Source organism: Sardina pilchardus, chromosome 5, assembly GCF_963854185.1.
Source record: "Sardina pilchardus chromosome 5, fSarPil1.1, whole genome shotgun sequence".
Classification (NCBI taxonomy): domain Eukaryota; kingdom Metazoa; phylum Chordata; class Actinopteri; order Clupeiformes; family Clupeidae; genus Sardina; species Sardina pilchardus.
Window position 1 is genome coordinate 5,043,370 of NC_084998.1, and position 20,000 is coordinate 5,063,369.

Here is a 20,000-nt window from a genome sequence, read left to right on the forward strand (position 1 = left end):
TCATTGAGCTTTACATACGCAGAAGCATGGAATAGTAAATGATAGTAAAAAAGAGCATAAAAGGAGAAAATAAAAAATAGTTTACAACTTCATGGTAAATAAATAAAAGTAAATGAAAAGTAAAGTTCATAAAACACAAGAGCGCATCTGATTAAAAGTAAGTGTATTTGATCAGTTAGCAGCAAGCAAAAAACGTTTAGATTTTTGGTTTTACGTCTGGATTGAACTGAAACTGGAAACAGTTCCAGCTGGAGAGCGGCATGTGTGGGTCCAGCTGCATCTATTTACCCGTGCCCTGAGTGCCGTCCCTGCCGGTCTTGTTCTTAGCTCTGTCCCTTCTTCTGTCTCTTCCCCGTTTTTGTGTCCGGTGCGAGTCGGGGCGCTCCTGAGCGGATGAGGGATGGCATGGGGGATTATCTGAGCATTCCCCTCGGGGCCGAGAGAGACCTCCGTCTAATGCCTCTGTGTAATGCCTCTCCCTCTCCCCGTCCCTCTCCCCGTCTGTCCCGCCAGAGAGATGGTGTCTAATGTGTGGTGGGGGCGTGGCTAATGTGTGGTGGGGGGGTGGCTAATATGTGGTGGGGGTGTGGCCTCTGGGCTCATTAGAAAGCCGCGGTGTCCTGGCATGCAGCTAGAGAGACCCGGCACAGATCCCCCAGAGCTGCTGTGGAGACCACATGCACACACACACACACACACACACACACACACACACACACATGCGTGTACACACACACACACACACACACACATACACGCACGCGTGTGGCCTCCACACAGCCTTAGGGAGTTATTCACGCATGTTATTGTTTTTATGCCAGTGATGGATTTCTTCGGAGGCACATGCGCTCATTCTCTCTCTCTCTCTCTCTCTCTCTCACACACACACACGAACACACTGACACACTTTCTTTATCACTCTTAACTCCTTCCCACACACACCTACACACTCACACACACACACATAGCCTACACACTATGCACAACACAATGCATGCACGTATGTGTATGCAATGTTGACTTTTCCTGACCTTTCGCCAACAGAATAGCAATGTGATATGTGGTTAATAGTAATGTTACATGCGATTCATAAGAAAGGCCTTACTGCCCTCACTAGGCATACGCATCACATACAGAGTGCGTCTGTGATTTATTTGCCTATTAAAAAAATAATGTTCGTTTTAGTATATGAGGTCCCGACCAAATTTAATTTCCCAAGTGAAAAAGCTGTAGGCTGAAAAAGGAGTACAGAGAACTTGGAAAGTGTTTACAATGTACCGTAGTCCTTGTAGTTCCATGATAGATAGAATACTATGGCGTGCTAAATCAGAGCGGCAATCTGCACCTTACTGTAAGCTGGCGGAATATTAAGTGTTGAACACAATAGCTAGGGAGTCGGTCCTGCTACGTTACTCCTCAGCTGTTCATGCAAAGGTTATTTTGAGTGTTTGCACAAGCACAGGTAAAACTCACACCTTTCCGAAATGGTTGCAGTACCTATGCTAATGACTGAAAAGCAGCCGACTGTTCTTGTATAAGCCATAATTAGATCATTAGGTGTTCCACTAGATCAAAACAAAATTAGTTTTTAAAATGAGACCAAATTTGACAATGGCTCTAATTGTTGTTCTTGCCGCTGTTGACTTTCATTTTGCACACACTTACATAAATCGGAGATCAAATGAGTGGGCAATTACCAAAGCAGAATGGAATGAACGCAACATCAAAGCGGCGCACAACAGAGCGGTTTTCACTTTTCACTTTTGGTCTGTTTGAGCAGAAGTCATTGCAGGGCTGACTTTGACTGTGGACAACATAGAAAAAGCCCAACCAATGACAGCAGAATCACGCGCTACCCCTCCCCTTTTCTGCAGCATCAAAAGCCTGAAAGAGGACAGTGCCATCTCACTCTGCCCACCACTCTGGCCTCCTGCTAATAGAACACACACACACACACACACACACACACACACAAAAAGGAATTGGACCGTACTTCCCCGGGAGCCTCTTTCTGAACCACTTCTTCTCGGCCGCCCTGGAGCCTGAACTCCAGCTCTCCTCTCTCCGCCCCTCCGCCCCCACACCACCACCACCACCCCCCAGGGGCCTGCCTGGCCGCCTCCCCCCCCCCCTTCCTCCCCCCTCCCTCTTCTCCACCCGCTCCACCCACTCCGTTCCGTGCTGAGCCTGCCCCGATGCCACCCCCTTGCTAACCTGAATCCCCATCCCAGAGGTGCACCCTCGAACCAGGCTTCAGTGGGCCTGCAATAATCTGTGAAAATACAGTTAGTCATTTTTTTTTCTCTTTTTTTCTTTCTTTCTTTTTTTTGTTGCTGTGCCGGGCAGCAGACTCATTGAAGCAGGCCATCGCACACAACTTGCCCGGTGGTGCAGTGCTGCAAAGAATAGAAAATCTCAAAGTGACTCCCAAATCTTGCGCGCGCACACACACACACACACACACACACACACACACACACATACACATCACAACATAATCACAAACACAAATACACACACACACACACAACACAACACAAACACACACACACACACACACACACACACACACACACACACACACAGAGTTTTTTTCTCCAAGGCATGAGAAATGGCTTTTAGACTGAGACGTGATAATAGAACTGCCTCTCACACAGATATGCTTTCCACGCCAGGGCTTGATGGAACTTAGCGCTTATTTGGGGAGACCTGCCTCCCATTTTAACCAAGGCCGAGCCCAGCCACAGCAGGACCAGAGTAAACATGACTTCCTCCCTGCACCGAGTCAGCCACACAATTATGTGACTGACTGAACATCGGCTTGGCGCTTAATTACTCTAACAGGTGCATTGTGCCGAAAACCAGATTGATGGAAGAAGAGCACAATTAATTGAGAGCCATTATCAATACCTGCTCTGAGCTGTCCTGTAGATCCCAGTGATTTAATTAAGGAACACACAAGGATCAACAATGTTAATTACAGATTTACAAGCAGGTAAGGACATCACAAGTAAATGTCAACAGCCGGTAAGACTGATATATGAGTCATTGGGAGCTACCGTGCAGGACACGGTGACATTACTGCTCTCGTCTGGCTGCAAATGATCAGTTTAAGGTAATTCATATCATATTACAGCATAATGTGCTTTATAGCCCTCTGGAGGAAATGCAGGACAGAGACATAACTTGTGAATAGATGTGAAGATATGAGAGAACTGTCGTCCTAGTTACTCCCAAGCTAGTGCTCCATAAATCTGTTATGAATAATATAACACTTACATGGAGATATTACACCTCTCTCACTCCCTCTGTCTCTCTCTCTCTCTCTCTCTCTCTCTCTCTCTCTCTCTCTCTCTCTCTCTCTTTGTCTCACCTTCCACCTCAAGCACAGACACGCAACACACTGATATGTAAACACACCTATTTATGCATGAAAGTATTAAAAAAAAAACTAATGAAACATCACAGATGTTCCCGTCCACAATTAATCACACAGCAGGACTGACACCTTTCACACCATGTTATTCTTGAGTTTAATTCCAATTACATCGAACGCCTGGACAAACTCCATTTTCTAAACCAATTAAACTGGAGGCTTGAAGATTCTAACCTTTGAACAACCTTTTTTCCAAATGCTTGTAAATATTCACCATATTCCGGTCTCCTCACAGGCTCGCTGCAGGTGTCTTTAGGAGCGTGACAAATGACCACTTACCCCAGGGTGTGGTTAAAGAACAACGGATCTTACGTTATCGCTGAAATACCAAATGTGTAATCAGAGGCTGGGTTGGGGCAAAAAAAGGGCATTTTTGAACAACCAAATGATGCAACACAAATGAAGAATTGTTTAAGAACTAGAATATTCTAGCAGCTGCTGCCTGGAAACAACAGAGAACAAAAGAGTGCAAGCCAAATGTGGACCTGCAACACATTTTAATGGCTTTAAGGGGTTCCTAGACGATCAGGCTTGAACCTCAAATACACTCGGCGCGCTGCACAGCTAGTCTGCCAGGCGCTCGGTGCATCCCAAGTAAGTAACCGGCCTGTTCAGAAAGCACATACGCCTGCCACTCGCACTCTCCAAAGCAGGGTCTTTGAGACGGCACCAGGATTCCTTTTAACCCGCACCTGCAGGTAGAGGGGCTGGCTTGAGTGTCGGCTGCGTAGCGTCTTTGATCAGCCATGCAGCGAGGCTCGGGGAGAGAGAGAGAGAGAGGCCCCTGAATCCGGCGCCGGGGCCCCCCGCTGGGTCGGAGGTCACATGACGCGGCCCCTGCTGGTGGGAACCCGAGGCGTGCTTTTCGGCTGGCGCCCTCTCCTGCTACCTGGAGAGGCACCCGCGCGGCACGTTCGGGCTTGCAGCGTGAATGGCATTTATGGTTAAAAAAAGTAATAATCTTTCTCTGAATATTTACACAATGAATTCCTGATTTATACCGAATTTATATTTCCAATTTGGCTTTTTTTTATTTTTTTATTTGGCTTCCACATCACCTTGCTGGCCTGTGAGATAGAGAACGGGATGCACTCTTTGAGACCAGTGCTCAAGTCTAAAGGTTAAGGCTTCAAAATGAGTGAGAATTTCAAGCTTTTTTTTTTTTTTTTTTCTCGGAACATTATGCCTTGTGATGCTGCCAAGATTTCTTTGTGGTAGTGAGAAAAACTGAAAGCTGAGAAAAGTTTTTTTTTTTCTCTCTCTCTCTCTCTCTCTCCCCTCCTCTCTCTCTCTTTCTCTCTATCTCTATCTCCCTTTCTCTCTCGCTTTAATCACTTACACAATATTATTGTGTTTTTGACACCTTCTGCTTGAAGCTGTGAAGAATGACACAAAGCCCTTGAAAGAGAATGAAAAAAAAATCACACAACTCATGAAACACAAAGCCTTCAGTATAAGCCCTTTTCATGCTCGAAGAATTACACTGCGCTCGATGTCGGCGCCGGCCATTATGATCTTCATGGCTATTTGGTTAGATTTATTTTTTACTTTGGTTGGCAATAGGCAAAGACAATGGCCTCCCGCCTCCATGTGATTATATCAAATAATACAAATGTGGGCAATTAGCGCTCAGTCAATGGAAGCCCAAGTGGGGCTCTAATGTGCCGAGTAAAGTCGGTTGCTGAGTCCTGAAAATATTTCATAACCTAAATTCACAGCTCCTTTGCTTCGGCACTAATCGCCATAATAAACAACCGTAATGACAAGCGGTACTTAGAACCTGCCGAGAGGGAAATTGACAAAGTGAAGTATCCACCTGCTTGAAAACAAGACGGTATGAGCCTGTTGGGTGTGCCATGAAGCTAAAGACATGTAGTCGACCGTAAATATCGAGAGTGGAAACCATCCAGACATTTTTTGTTTTTAAATAAAGAAGCACAGAAAAATAAATGAATAAAATAAGGCTCAATATACAATATTCGCAGTCAGAAAAAGAGGTTCCTGTTCTTTTTGAGTACATGATTTATCTTAAAATGTTCCCTGTACATAAGTGTTTCCCTGTAAGTGAGCTGTGTGACTGTGAACACTGCTCCAAACAAATCAATTTCTAGACTTTCTAGTGTGGGAAAACATTGTCCACGGAAAATAGAGTTCTGTAAATGCTCTTTTGAAAGGTCTATGGAGATTTTTTCTCTTTGCCATTACCCTCCCTGAAGCCTCAATTACTGTGAAAGGCCAACCTCGTCATTATGTTAGGAATTTTAATTTCCCTTCTGAAACTGCAAATTATTGTATGAAGCATTGCATTTAAAATGCTGATTTATCAGAGCTATCAGAGGAATTGAAGGCAAGTGCATGAAAGACTTGCAAACGCAACATGTTAATCACAGCAGATCAAATAGACTACATTTGGAAAGAGGCAGAGAATCACTTCAACATGGCTGCTCATGGTTTCCAAGTACTCAGTGGTGCTTCAGTCCTTGTCTTCATTTTTTAAACTCTATTAAACTTTTAGCGCACCATTGTGCATTTCTGGACAGTCGCTTGTCACTGAATTAATGGTTTACTCTAGTCTGAATAACTATTATGAGATGAGGTTGTGAAAGTGAGACATTGTCTGTCTGGTATGGTGTTGGAGAATTGTTTTGGTTAGTCTTCCCAAACTGTATCCTTATTTGGAGTTTCTATTGTCTCTAGATATCTCAAATGTATAGTTAAATAACACTATACAATGATAATTTATTCAATGCAAACTTTCCAGAATTTCCTTTCACTGTTTTCGTGAACTTTTTTTGTGAAGCTGCTGTTCTTTGGCAGATAAGGTGACAATTTGGCGATGAGAATGGAACCACTAATAGAGATAACCATCAGGATTATTCCAGTTGGTCAGTTCAAGTTTGTATTCAGGTGAGAAATGTGAAAATACCCCTAGCCATGCCATTTGTGCCGCTTGGCCTATAAATTATGGATTGGCCAAAAATGGCACTAACGCTGCACTGCTCTTTATCACCTCTCCACGCTCTCTCTAGTGCAGCAGACACACAGAGAGAGAGAAAGCAGGTGGCACATCGCCCGAGAACCTCTCGGCCTCCCCGAACAAAGATGGCTGCCAGACAGGGAGGCCGTTTGAAACGCGAGAGGAGGAGAGAGAGAAAGAGAGATAGTGAGAGGGAGAGAAAGAGAGAGATATATATGGAGGGAAAGAGATTTGGAGCGAGAGAGAGAGAGAAAGAGGGATATAAACGAGAGGGCGAGAGTGAGAGAAAAGAAAACAGGGAGAGAGAGAGAGAGAGAGAGAGCGAGAAAGCTAACAGCACGCGTGCCCTGCAGCTTCTCTCTTCCAGAGGCAGCAGAGCAGGAGCAGCCCCAGCTCTGGGGAGGTGAGCGTGTGTGTGTGTGTGTGTGTGTGTGTGTGTGTGGAGCTGCTGTGTGAGCATGTGGCTAGCTGTCATGTTAGGAGGAGGGGGCCCCATAAGGAGGGGCAGCACACTGCCAATGATTACAGGCTAAATACTTTATCAGTTGCCAAGGCGCATCTGACAGGGAAAAAGGCATGAGAGCGAAATATCTAGCTAATTCACCATCCATTTCACAGCACAAAACTATCACATTCTTAATTCAAAACATACATCATGTGATGATATGGCATAAAAGTAGCCTATTGTTTCTAATATCAGTACGGTATAATATAGTTGTTCATTTTTCAGTAGGCCTAGGACTATTATATCTTAATTTCTTGTCCAACCAAATGTTTGGCAAGTTAATTTAACGTGACAGATATTTATGAACCATACCCTTCCAGGTGGGTAATTGGGATCTTGTAACACCTTGCAGTGGATTTTTAAGGATTATCTCCAAATCCTTCAGCTGGCTATGGGGCAGAGGAGAGACATTAGAGAGCGGCAGTGTGTTGGCGCGCTCATTAGGGCCGCTGATGAATAGGATTGTGCACGGCGGCCCGAGGACAGTAGGCTGCGAGAGCTAGCGAGCGCACGGCCATCCTTCAGAAGAGCAGTGGTGGCCAAGGGAGAAACACGAGCGTTTGCAGGTAGCTGAATGAATTACAACGCGGGCGGAAAAGCCATCCATCAAAAGCACTGACAGCACTCTGCTGCCTGTCTATGGCTTTATTTTAAGTGCTGGAGACACCGATGGAGGCTGTATTTAATAATAGTCGTGATGGTTGAAGCCGAAATGCGTTCAGCCGCTTCAGGTAACGTAGCATTAGCCTGTGAGCTATACTCCTGTGATGAGCCACTATATAGACGCTATATATCATCTCCCTTCTGTTGTGTCGTCTTGTCTTTCTGTCAATTCAGCTTTCTCACAACTCTCGACAACTCACAACAATGGCTCCCAGTTGAGCTGTTAATCATCGAATCAAGGTCACAATCTGACTGCTCCCGTTTTCACACGATGGCGACACTCCGGAGCATCTGGTGCCGCTGTAAGCAGGGAGACAGGTGCGATCATACCTGGTCATTTCCAGCACAGCTGTGGCCACCCATGCCAAACAGTCAGGGATGCCATTTTTTATTTACATCTCCCAGGTGGGGCTTCATGTCCGAGACCCAGAGGTGCTGTTGATGTGTAGGTCATCCATCCCCTCACTGATTATATTGATATACTTCTTTGTGTTCTTGTATTGATAAGTACCTTGTATAGCAGCAATGCAGAAAAATACTTTATGTGATGCGATCTAGGAAAAGCCTCCACGTGGTCCACTCAGACATCCTTGATTTTTGCTCTGTTTCAACCCTCTTAAAGTGAAATTTCACCAATTTAAGATTCTGACACCATGATGTCCGGATAACATTCTGGACACTGCCCCCTAGCAAAACCCTGGACACCATCCTAGCATGGTAACAGAATCAAGTTGGTAAAATTGCACCATGTGAAGGGTTCTCCCAGATCCCATCACATGTAAGAGCTATATAAAGAACGACTGATTAGATTTAATTAGATCAGATTAGACTTGATTAGGGTGTTTGCCACATCAGAAGGACCTACATCATCCAACATCTGAGAATACAGTTACTCCAAAAACAAGTAGCGCTCAGAAAATATGTCTTTAGTTCCCTGCATTAAAGAAGTGTTCCTCTTTCAAAGACTATTCATGTAGTATTTTTGACAATGTATGACAATGACAAAGAAGAATCGGATATCAGCTTCATTATGCCATTGTGTTTATTGTGTGGGGATTCTGTGAAGATGGTGCTTAATTAGGAGGAGTTGTGGTGCAATGCATCCACTGTATATATGTCCTCATAAGTAAGTGTGTGTACAATGTGTTTGTATCTGTGTGTGTGTGTGCGTGTGTGCGCATCTGCTTGTGTGTATGTGTGTGTGTCTTTGTGTATGTGTGTCCATGAATGCAGCTATTGTTTTTGTGCTTAATTGGGGATGTGTGTGTGTGTGTGTCCTTAGACAAGTGTCCTTAGGCAGAGATTGATGGGCTACTTCCTGCTTCCCTCCATTCTTTCTCCTCACTCACAGCTCTTCTGTAATGAAGACAAACCCAGGGGAACGTTTGGAAATAGGATAGACAAAGGCCCCGAAACCAAGGAAATTAATTTGAACCGTTGCTAATACCTTAAAATAATTATCATAACTATCATGATCATCCATTATTAGGAATATTGCACAAAGAACAACTTAATCACTTTTCTTGTAATTAATGTTGTCAAATATGAAGAGTTAAGGGGGTGAATTGAAAGGCTCCTGTGATGGCATGAACTATACTTTTTTAATGGTTTTTAATAAACTTCCCTCTGGTGTCACATTCTCACTCTTGACACATGGAATTTTGAGATCTTATTAACGATAATTCACTATGACACGCCGGGCCCTTCTGTGGCCTGTCTGATGAGAAGAAAGCTATTATTTCAATCAGCGCCTCTTTTGGTGAAGCACCCATTGAAAAATCAACCAGGATTGTAGAGATGTGTAGGAACGTGCCGTTTATCATAACAATCCATACATTTACGTACGTTTCACAGATATTTTTCAAAGACCTTCTTTCTAGACAGGGTTGGATCCGTTCATATATTTAGTCACCAGTTACCGCTCAGTACCTGGCAACTGTTACACCAGGATGGATATCACTGCACCAAACAAGTGCAGTTTAGACCTGTTTACTTCCATTGTAAATTAAAGCAAGCAAGCATGTCAACTGGCAGCATTTAAAATGTATTACCAGGTGCCGAGACATCTGGGGAATTCCCTGCGGGTCAGAGCAGAGCTCGGAGAGAGATACATTATTTACTGGCTGGGGGTGACATCCTCTGGCACACCGACAGCCCAGACACACACCATTGAAATTTTGGATTGGAAAGAGCTCAGCGAAAAAGAAAAAAAAAAAAAGACACGAGCAAAAAATAAACAAAGTCAAAGAGTCAGGGCCTTATTAAATCATAAGGTGATTGGTTACTGGCAGTGTCTGTGTTTCCTCAGTTTGAGCAGGTTTGAGCAGGGCATCTGCTCGAGCAGAAGGCAACACTCACACAAGTGTGCGGGGGGAAAACAGTGACTTTAGATCACAGTTTACTCTCATAAGAATAAGCAGAGCACTGTGTGTCCGGGTCGGTACAAATGCTTCCTGACATGCCTACCTTGTTTGTGTTTGTTTGCCTCAGGGTGCGATTTGACACTTTTTTTTAATGCAGGGACATATCTAGAGATGGCTAAGGTTGATGGCCATGGTTGTGTCAGGTGTGTCAGAAATAACAAGACATTCTGCATTCCAAATCAAATTGGGGTTAGTCCTGTATTTTCATCGCTGCATTTCATCATCCTTCATCCCTCATGCCATCATTCACATTGGGAAAACCAATGGGCGAGAAACACCATTGCCTTTCAAAGCATCTCAAATCATTAGTTGAGCCCAGTTGCAAACCAGAGGTTCAAAGATGTGTTAACGGGAGAGCCAGTATCAATCAGCACCCTGTTATAACATTGACTGTGTCTAATTAGGCTTCGGAAAGCCCGGCTCTCCTGATGGTGTATTCCCATAATGCCAGTGGTCACGGCACGGCGCTCCCGGTACCGTGGGAACAAAGACGTTCCGTGTCAGTAGTCCGACACTCGGCAGAGACACCTGTTCTCCTGGCAGCGACCAGATTCAACTCTTTGATCTCTGGGTCCCATATGCCGGGTCTTGTGAGGGCAGCCTGAACTAAAACTCCAATTATTTTTACTGTTCTTTAATTTCGGCCTCTAATGTCTTACATCACTTCCTTCGGCAGATGAGAGGAAAACCAATGAGACCGCACAGATGAATTAGCCATCTAACACCGCATTTCATGTAAAATATTGCCAGAGATACTGCCAATTAAATTTTGGGCAGCGTCAGCTCGACTTTAAGCAGTCTCCAGCGATGGTCTTTTCCTCAGATAGTTGAACTTGGTCCTCCCTTTTCTCTGTCTGGCCTTTGAAATACTTTTAACTTTCCTCTGAACAGCAAGGAATTACTTTTATGAGAGGGTCGACAATTGTCAGTTTAACGTGATAGATTCACAGTATAATCCCACTCTCAGAGTAAGTGTGCTGGGACTAGTCACTTGGGCATATTTAAGTAAGAATGAAATTCACAGTTTTCTTGTCAAATGGGTAATAGTTTTTATTAAGCTTTTTTTTCATTTTGGTAGTCCTCATTATAGGTGTAATTTATTGGAGTGAGGCTTGACTACTGTAAGTAGCCTAGTGGCTAACACTTTATATGGACCCACCAGAGGTTTAAAAGACGGTTTGCTGATATTCGAGTTTGATGTTTCTAAATGTTCCCTGAACATCACCTTCACCAAACCCAACCCTTAACCCTTACCTTAACTGTAAATTGTCATTTACAAAATCTCAACAAATAGTTTGTTTATAAACAGATCATCTGTAGATAGTCAATAGGAGAACCATGATAGCAAAGAGTGACTTTTCTAGTGTACTGAAGAGGTAAACGGGGCTTGTGAGATCACATGTCCAACTAAAGGTGCTAAACCTCTTCGCTCTTGTGTAGTGTGCCCTGGTGCTGAGTGTTTTTCATGGAATTACTACACACAGACACACACACACACACACACACACACACACACACACAGACACACACACACACACACACACACACACACATATAAATCTGACTTCGTAGAGCCTCCATGGAGATCTGGCAGTGGTTATTGCGTATAGTACAGACCAGTGTATAGGGTCATTTGCACCAGGAACGATGACTATAACCACAGCTATAACCATAAGGCATGGCTTAAAGCAGGATAAAATCATCCACACTGACCAGCGATAAGCAAAGTCTCTCCTTGTGTTATTGAGTGCAATGGCTAAAATGTGATGGGTGTGATTGGCTGTTAGCTTTTTATCATTCTCAGAATCGCTCTGAAAGTGATCCCCAACAATATTGTTCATAATATTCAATAGTGTCCTGCAGTTATCGTTATAGTTCATGTGTGAACGTCGTCATTCATATTAATAAGAACGTTTTTTTTTTAGTTATTGTTATAGTAGTTCTTGGTGTGAGCGGCCCTTTAATCTCTAATGGTTTCTTTAGCTTTAGGCTTGACATCCTAGAATGGTGGTGTCTGCACCTGTGTTGCCTTGAGCAAACATATTAACAACGTTTGAAGTTTTTTAACAGAGTGAGATCTGAGTGCTTTTGTGCATAGCCTGACTGAGGTATTCCAAACAACTGAAAACAATTGATGGGGATAGAATCCCTCAGTGTGCTAAGGACCATTTGAAATATAAAAATAAGTTGTTTTTTGTTTCTGGTATTGATGTTTAATGTTGATGTAGTCTTTAAAACAAAGTTTGTAATTTTTTTTTAGTTTGTGCTAATGGAAGAAGTTTTGTCTTGTTTTGTTTTTTTAAAAGTTGATTAAAATGTAAAAGCATACTGCATGTTGTTGTGCCAGTGCGTCGTGTGTAATTAGTTAGTCTTTGGATTGCTCTGCGTGGCATGATGAATTATTAATCTGACAATTATTAATTTCTGTCCATTTTTATTCCCCGAGAGGACCTAAGTGATACTACATTCTTAATTCTCTGTTTGGTGTGGTAATTGGCTGTATTTTTAGCCTGTCTGTTTCCCTGGTGATTAATTATACTGATCGTTCAGGGGACCTGGGAGAGGGGATGCCATAGTGCTGGAGAGAGAGGGGAGCGAGATGCAGTGACAGCCTCCCTTGAAACTCAAGTACTCATGGGAGAAGCGTGACATGATTATGTAGATACTGCCAGGAGATATCAGCGTTGCCATTTTATATTGCACAGAAGAGGGGCTTGTCTTCCGCTTGAGGCAGAAACACATTCCTTTATCTCTATAAAAACTGAACGAACCACTCCAAAAATATATGAAGTGTATTTTGGATTGTCATGCAATGCAGACTCACTGAACCCAGGACAGTGAATGTTCAGCAATATACAATTTTCAGGCTGAACTACCTTTGGCGACTGTAGTTGTAAATTGTAAACTATACTTTTGATGGGAAATGGAGAAAGTTGAGAGTTTCTGCCAGTGATGTTATCGAAATGGAGTCTTCCTTTGCGGAAGCGTCTGTTTTTGAGACAGTTATCACAAAATGTAGCCTACTAATGATTCAGCCACGGCCTGACCCGCGACTAAGTGTGATACTAGGTGCAGAGATGCCTCTGTTTCTCTAATGACGTGGCCATTTTGTGCCATTACACCAGAGGCAGAAGCCATTGTTCTGTAGGGAAATATCACTTCTTCTGTCTGCATGATGTCGCTAAAGAATTATTCAAATGTGCCCTGTATTGTGTGGAGAACAGGGCAGAACTGCTCAAACTATATTTGGGTCAGCTCAAATAAGACAGAGTTATATGCCATACTGTAGCGTTAGGTCCCATCCCTCGTGGACTACTACCATACAATGTTTGATAATTACACATGTGGTTACGCCCGCTCTCTCTCTCTCACCTGTCCTCGGAGCTGTCTGCCAGCAGGGCATATTGTTTCCGTGTCCCTACCTGTCTTTTCCCCTGACACACACAGAGAATGTGTGGAGAGATAGAGCAATTCCTTTTCTTTTTTTTGTCCGTGGGTTTTAATTATGAGCTTTCGTCAATGGACTCCACTTCTCCGGTGTGCTCAAATTAGCTACCTGAGTGGTCATAGGAGGGCTACACTAGCGGCACTCTCTGGCTCCAGGGGGATCTCGACTGTCCCTGCCGACACCGCGCCGACACCGCCGCCACTGCTGGGGTTGCTGCTTCTGGAATATTATCTTCTCCTCAGGACTGCATGTCTCTCTCCAGCGCTCGCGCTAATAGAGTCAACAGAGTCTAATGCTAATCAGGAGGAGGGCTAGCGCTAGCAGATAGGTGAAGAGCAGGGGAGGAATAGATTCATTTTAAAGTCGATACGTTGCACCTCAGAGACCGTAATACTATGATTCAGCACTGTGAGTGACAGCCAGGCATGTAAGAATTTATTAAGAGACTCGGTGTGCGTTTCTGTGGAGATGGAATTGGCCAAGTTTATTTTGATGGCTTTAGACGTATGTTTTGAAATATGTGTTATGTATGATTCATACACTTTAAAATATTACCTGTCAGAGTGAATGTGTCTCTTATGTCAGCCAGCGAACAGCACAGGGAAGTATGATGGCATTAACTGAACATTAATATCTGTCATAACGTCCTATGATATTGATCCACAGGTCAGAGAGATCAGGCTTTTTCTTATCATAGATATTATTGCCAGGCTAGAGGGTGGAGAGGAAACTGCCTCAAGAGCAGCCTTGGATGAATGCTTAAATGATGATATGGGAGGTTAGAATCTGAATTCCAAGCGCATGCTTGTTGACAGTTTCCAGATTACAGCAATTGGAGTAAAATGAGAGATGTGAGATGTACAGTATATACCTGGCTAACGGTCCACTTTAGCTTTTACCTGTGCAGAAATGTGATAACATGGTCCCTTGGAGCCCTTGGAGACCGCTCAGTGGACAGGGGTGAACTTCTAAATAGGGGATCATTTGACCAGATATCTTCAGGTCAGGCCGATCCCTTGCCATGCCGCTCTTCTCTAGCCTGACGACGTCATACTCAATTCTTATCAGAATATGAGTCTGAAACTGCTCCTTTCAGCTGCGATTATGGGGCATGATTCAACCGATACAGTGCGGAGGGGATAGCTCTGCACTCATTGGATAGACCAAACCAAACAGAACAAGTTATTGGCTGTCAGTATCTGCGAAATCTAAGACAGAAATATGTAGCAGGGTAGGCTATGGAAAACATCCTCCTTCGTTATTAAAAATAATTCCTTCAAACTGTATGCAATGAACAGCTGGGGAAGTGTGTCGTTAACCCAACGAGCAAACAGACATTTTTAAACAAACGGGAACAACATCACCCAAACATGCTGTTTTAACTGGGTGAAAGTGAAACTGAAGTATTCCTACATATCCTCGTTGGTCTAAGTGTTCAGAAATAGTTGTGCGAATCGTGATAAAACCTCCGTTTCAATAGCTAAGATAAACGAAAGGCCAAACTGCATGAACAAATTATGCATTCATAGCCATAGCGTTTCTGTTGCAATCAAAATCAACCTAAGCGAACATGGTCTCACACCCAACTCGTTGAACGAGGACGCATGCAGCCGTGAACGTCACTGCTGTTCATATGTCAATCATCACGTAAAGCCCGCCCTGTGAAATGTGATTGGTCCGAGCTGAAGTGTATCTCGAATAGTAGCAGCTGAACGGAGCAGTGCCAGACCGAAGTTCCCTGCAGAAAAAGAATGGAGGCGGGGCTAAACTTCGGTCTGGCATCCAGGCTAGCTCTTCTCATGCTCAGCATTACTTTCAAGATGCAGCTCTGTGTTTCTGGTTGGATGTTGGTCACATTATTTAATTGGCATACTCCCGACTCAAAATATGTACCGTCGTCACCCATTATTAACATTCTGGACAGGTTCGTTGTACTGTTGGTTTCTAAATGACTACCAGAGAGACGGTCCCATGGTGCCTTAGTTTTTAGTCTAGTAGTTACTCTCTTTCAGAAAAGGGGTCAACTTAAAAACAGAACAAATGGCTGCCCGGGTCAATACTAAAAACCACACAGGGGCTGTTTCAAAGAGAGATAAACAGTCTCTTTAGTACAGCAATCGTTATTTCAAGATAGAAAAATGTGGGTCTCAGTCATGTTTGTAAGATTAAGATGTCTCAGGGTAGCAAGTAGCAAATGATTTCTGTAAATAAATACGGAACAGTTGGACTTTTGACCATGTGGAGCTAGATTGATTCCAAGATAATTGAGTGAAATGATTTCACTACCTCACTGCTTTAAACAGGGTAGGGTTTAGTTTTATAAAAATGTGTATTACTGTAATAAAAATGTTCACAGAAGTGACCGTGACAGTTACACTCATTTGCTAAACTGGTGACATAGCAGATGTGCCGCGTTCTCACTCCTCAGATATGACTCCTCAGGACGCAACATCTCCAACATGGCCGTGCTTCTCCGCAGCGCTGCTGATTTCTTTAAAGTCTTCACCTGCGTCGTCCTCTCAGACATCACACACATACACACACACACACACACACACACGCACAGACACACACACACACACACACACCGGACAAGGTCACCACTTGCCCAGCATAGGCTAACGACAGCGGTTTGTTTAGAGAGGGGGGCTTGCTGCGGCTGTACTGCTGCTGCAGTGGCGGCTGCTTTAGATGGGAAAGGCTCATGGCGTCTGCCAAAGCTGCTACCCAGGCAATTTAAGCTGCACTTTCCCCAGAGACGGCAGGCCCAGCTTGGGGAGCCAGCGCTGGAGGTGAGGAGATTACCACGCATTACTGTAGCCCTGCAGAGCTGGGGAGAAATGGATGCTAAGAATGTAATCAGCACCTGGACGTGTGTGTGTGTGTGTGTGTGTGTGTGTGTGTGTGTGTGTGTGTGTGTGTGTGTGTGTGTGCCCCTAATCTATTAGCTGTGTGGTGCCAGCGTCAGGATTGTTTTGGTTCGGTATCCTTTATGTGGTGTGGAAGTGTTTTTTTAACCACAAGGCTGTTGTCAGGAGAATACGTGTGGACTCAGGAGGTACAGTCGTGGTGGTTATGGCCGGGCTCTGATTTAACACACTTAATTGCATTACTACTCCTGTGGCATAGCAAGGCTGCTTCCTGGAGCGGTGATGAGGATATCAGTCAAGTACTCACTCTCTGAAATAGTCCTAATGCTGCCTCTGATCTCAGCTGTGTGGGGGATACTTTTTTATTTGTTATTCCTTTATTGCTCCTGTCCACGGTGGCTGTCCTGTTTCTGTGAAACTGGCTGTGAAAAGTCGTTATATGGCTCGGTGAGATTATGAACTCAAGCCAAGTTTTCCTTTTCGCCGGATCAAGTGCATTAAACTGTGGGATCATCAAGCCGATAAAAGAGTCCGTTTCAACTGCACGCACTCAGATTAATGGAATTTCCTGCCCTGAAATCCCGCCATTAGCATTCCTCTTCTGCTTCCTGGACGAGGACAGGAAAACAGTATGGTAATCTCAAGCAGCACCTTGTCAGGCCAGATAAGTAGATGACGCTCCGCGGTAATAAAGATGGCGCAAGAGGGAGAGGGGGGTGGGCGTGGGTTAAAAGCCCCCCCCCCCCCCAGCTTTTCTGCCAGCGTCTTCTCATCCTACACGGCGCTCTCATTTACACCACTCCGAGGTGCTGCAGGCAGAGCAGGGGCCTAATGACTGTCTCTGTGTTCCTACCTCAGCACTATCGCTCTTACTCTCCTGTCCAGCGCCTGTAATGAGATTCAGCCCCACCAAGAGAGAGAGAGAGAGAGAACGTGAGATAAAGAGAGAGAAAGAGAGAGAAAGAAAATGAGAGAGTGAAAGAGAGAGAGAGAGAGAATGTGAGAGAGAACGTGAGATAAAGAGAGAGAAAGAAAATGAGAGAGCGAAAGAGAGAGAGAGAGAGAATGTGAGAGACAGAGAGAGAGAAAGTGAGGGAACGAAAGAGAGAGAGAGGAAGGGGGGTTAGTTAGCTTTCTTCGAGAGTGTATTTATCGTGACTGTCTTCTCTCCGCGCTTGAATGAGCAGACTGGCGTGAACCCGCCCGCAACCTCCCCAAAATCGTTCCGGAATTGTCCCCCCCCCCCCCCCCCCTCTGACTTTCGCCCAGTGTGCTTCATCCATGCTGTGTGCATGGAAGGGCTCTTTGTCGAATCCAAACAATTTGCTCCCCATTAATCTGATTTGGTTGGCACAGAATACAACCACAGCCAGAGGCAAAGAGAACAGAGAGGCACCGACACAAAAGAAAACTCTCTCTATTCCTCTCTGTCGGGCGGCACAGAGAGAGAGAGAGAGGGAGAGAGAGAGGGAGGGAGGGAGAGAGAGGGAGGGAGGGAGAGAAAAAGCAAAAGCAGGGACACTCCAGGGTGTCGCAGAGAGTAAAAAAAAAATGGAATGGAGTTGTATGCAATTATATATTCTTGTTGGGTTCCATTTTATGTAAGATGACTACACATAAAGTCAGCTGCATGGAACAGTATTGCCAGCTAACAGCATGTCCACATGGGTGTTTAAATGCTTCAGTGATTGCAGTAAAGCCTAATAATACATACACATTCATTAGGCAGCAAATGCAATTATATGCTTAGTATAACCTGAGTTAAAGAAATAGGTTTAGAGTCTACAGTTTCCCAGCTGGTTCTCTATTGGAAGCAGACGGCAGCACCTCCTAAGGTATCATATGAGGCAGGCCCTCTCTGAGCAGATGCCTGGAACAATTACTGGGTGTTTTTTCTTTTTTTCTTTTTTTGAATGTAAACGAGTGGAGACTGTGCCAGTGTTACTGACAATTTCACAATGTGTTTCATCAGGCTCCAGTCATTTGGCACAGAACGAGCCTGCCAAATTCTACAGGTAAACCCCTTGCAAATAGAGTTCATTAGCACGTGGAAGGATTCCAGGTGCTTTTTTTTCTCTGGGAAAGAACAGGTTCAGAGTGCCATTGATTCACCTTATGTTTGGATATGCAGAGAGGAGAATGTTCTTCTATTGTCTAACCCCAGGTGGCATATGACCTCATGTCACATTATATTAAGGCCCGTGTGAAACAGCAGTTCTAAGCCTAAATACTGAGGTAATTTGTGTGACGTATGTTCTAAATTATTATCCATCATTGCTGTGGTTTAGCAATTAGGTCCAACGTGCTGTCACAAATATCAAATGCTGACAGTTAACATGGAATATCATACAGTATATTTGACGATCTATGACAGACACATGGGGAGATGTATTTGTTTTAATTTTCTTCAAAGTGAAGACTACAGTGATTGTGTGGAGACCATAAAACACGACGCCCATGGCAATGAAAGAAAGAGGCATAAAGAATAAAGAATAAAGAATCTCAAAGCGGGATGTGAGTGTTTGGCACATTCACACTTAAAAAATAAAAGGCCTCAATACATCACCTTCTGCATCGCAGTTCATCACAGTCCACCAGTGACACATGCGTTCCTCGACTCTCCTGAAGAAACAGCTGTGAAACTGTGTGTGTGTGTGTGTGTGTGTGTGTGTGTGTGTGTGTGAGAGAGAGTGAGTAGGCCTAGTAGATATGGGATGGTGTTGCCAGAGGTTTCAGAAAAGAAAAGAAGATAATTGAGACACTTGACTAATAACTTCCATAACAACTCGCCTCTTCCACAGGACAATGATTTCACATACACACTTGAAAACTTGAACATAGAATACCTTTCATGTTCCTGATCATATCTGAAAACGTACAGTAGAATGCCTTTGCATGTGTCTTGCCTTTGCATATTGTTGATGGCTTGTCACAAGTTATACGGTATATACTGTATACTGTATACGCCAATGCCTATTCTAGCTTGAGCACCGGAATCTTTTGGCTTACAGTAACCATGGTTCATGCACATCATCTTACATTTAATATGACAATCCCAGCTTTAAGCAGAGCTCACAACATGTGGGTGGGTGTATGAACTGTTGGAGTGTGTTATGAGGATGGTGGATTTTGACGGAGGTCTTGTGTAGTGCCGGGCCGGCACATGTGCACCCTTCTTTGTATTCATTAGCAGTAATCGGTGTTGAAATCTAGCTGAATTAGGCGTTAGCATCGGGCTCGCTCCGCACAGTGGGGGGCCACACACTGCTCCTCACAGCTACTGGGGGACAGCTCTAATGACTTATTCATACCAACCGCGGCTTTCATGCACCCCCCCCCCCCTCTCTCTATCTCTCTCTCCCTCGCTCACTCTGTCTCTCTCTCCCTCTCTCTGTCTCTCCCTCCAAAGATCACTTCATGGAAACACACAAGCACACCTCCTACTTCCTGTCATCTCTCTCCCTCTCCCTCTCCTTCTCTCTCTCCCTCTCCCTCCCTCTCTCCCCACTCCGGTCACTTCATAGAAACACACACGCACGCCTCCTACTTCCTGTCATCTTTCTCTCTCTCTCTCTCTCTCTCTCTCTCTCTCTCTCTCTCTCTCTCTCTCTTTCTCTCTCTCTCTCTCTCTCTCGCTGTCTCTCTCGGCTCCCTCGCTCCAGCTCTCTCCCGATCTCC

General features: G+C 44.3%; 1 protein-coding gene across 1 annotated transcript in view; it reads left to right on the forward strand.

The window, feature by feature from the left end:
• Positions 1-20,000, forward strand: part of fstl4 (follistatin-like 4) — a 114,993-nt gene that overhangs the window by 57,827 nt on the left and 37,166 nt on the right. The window lies entirely within an intron of this gene.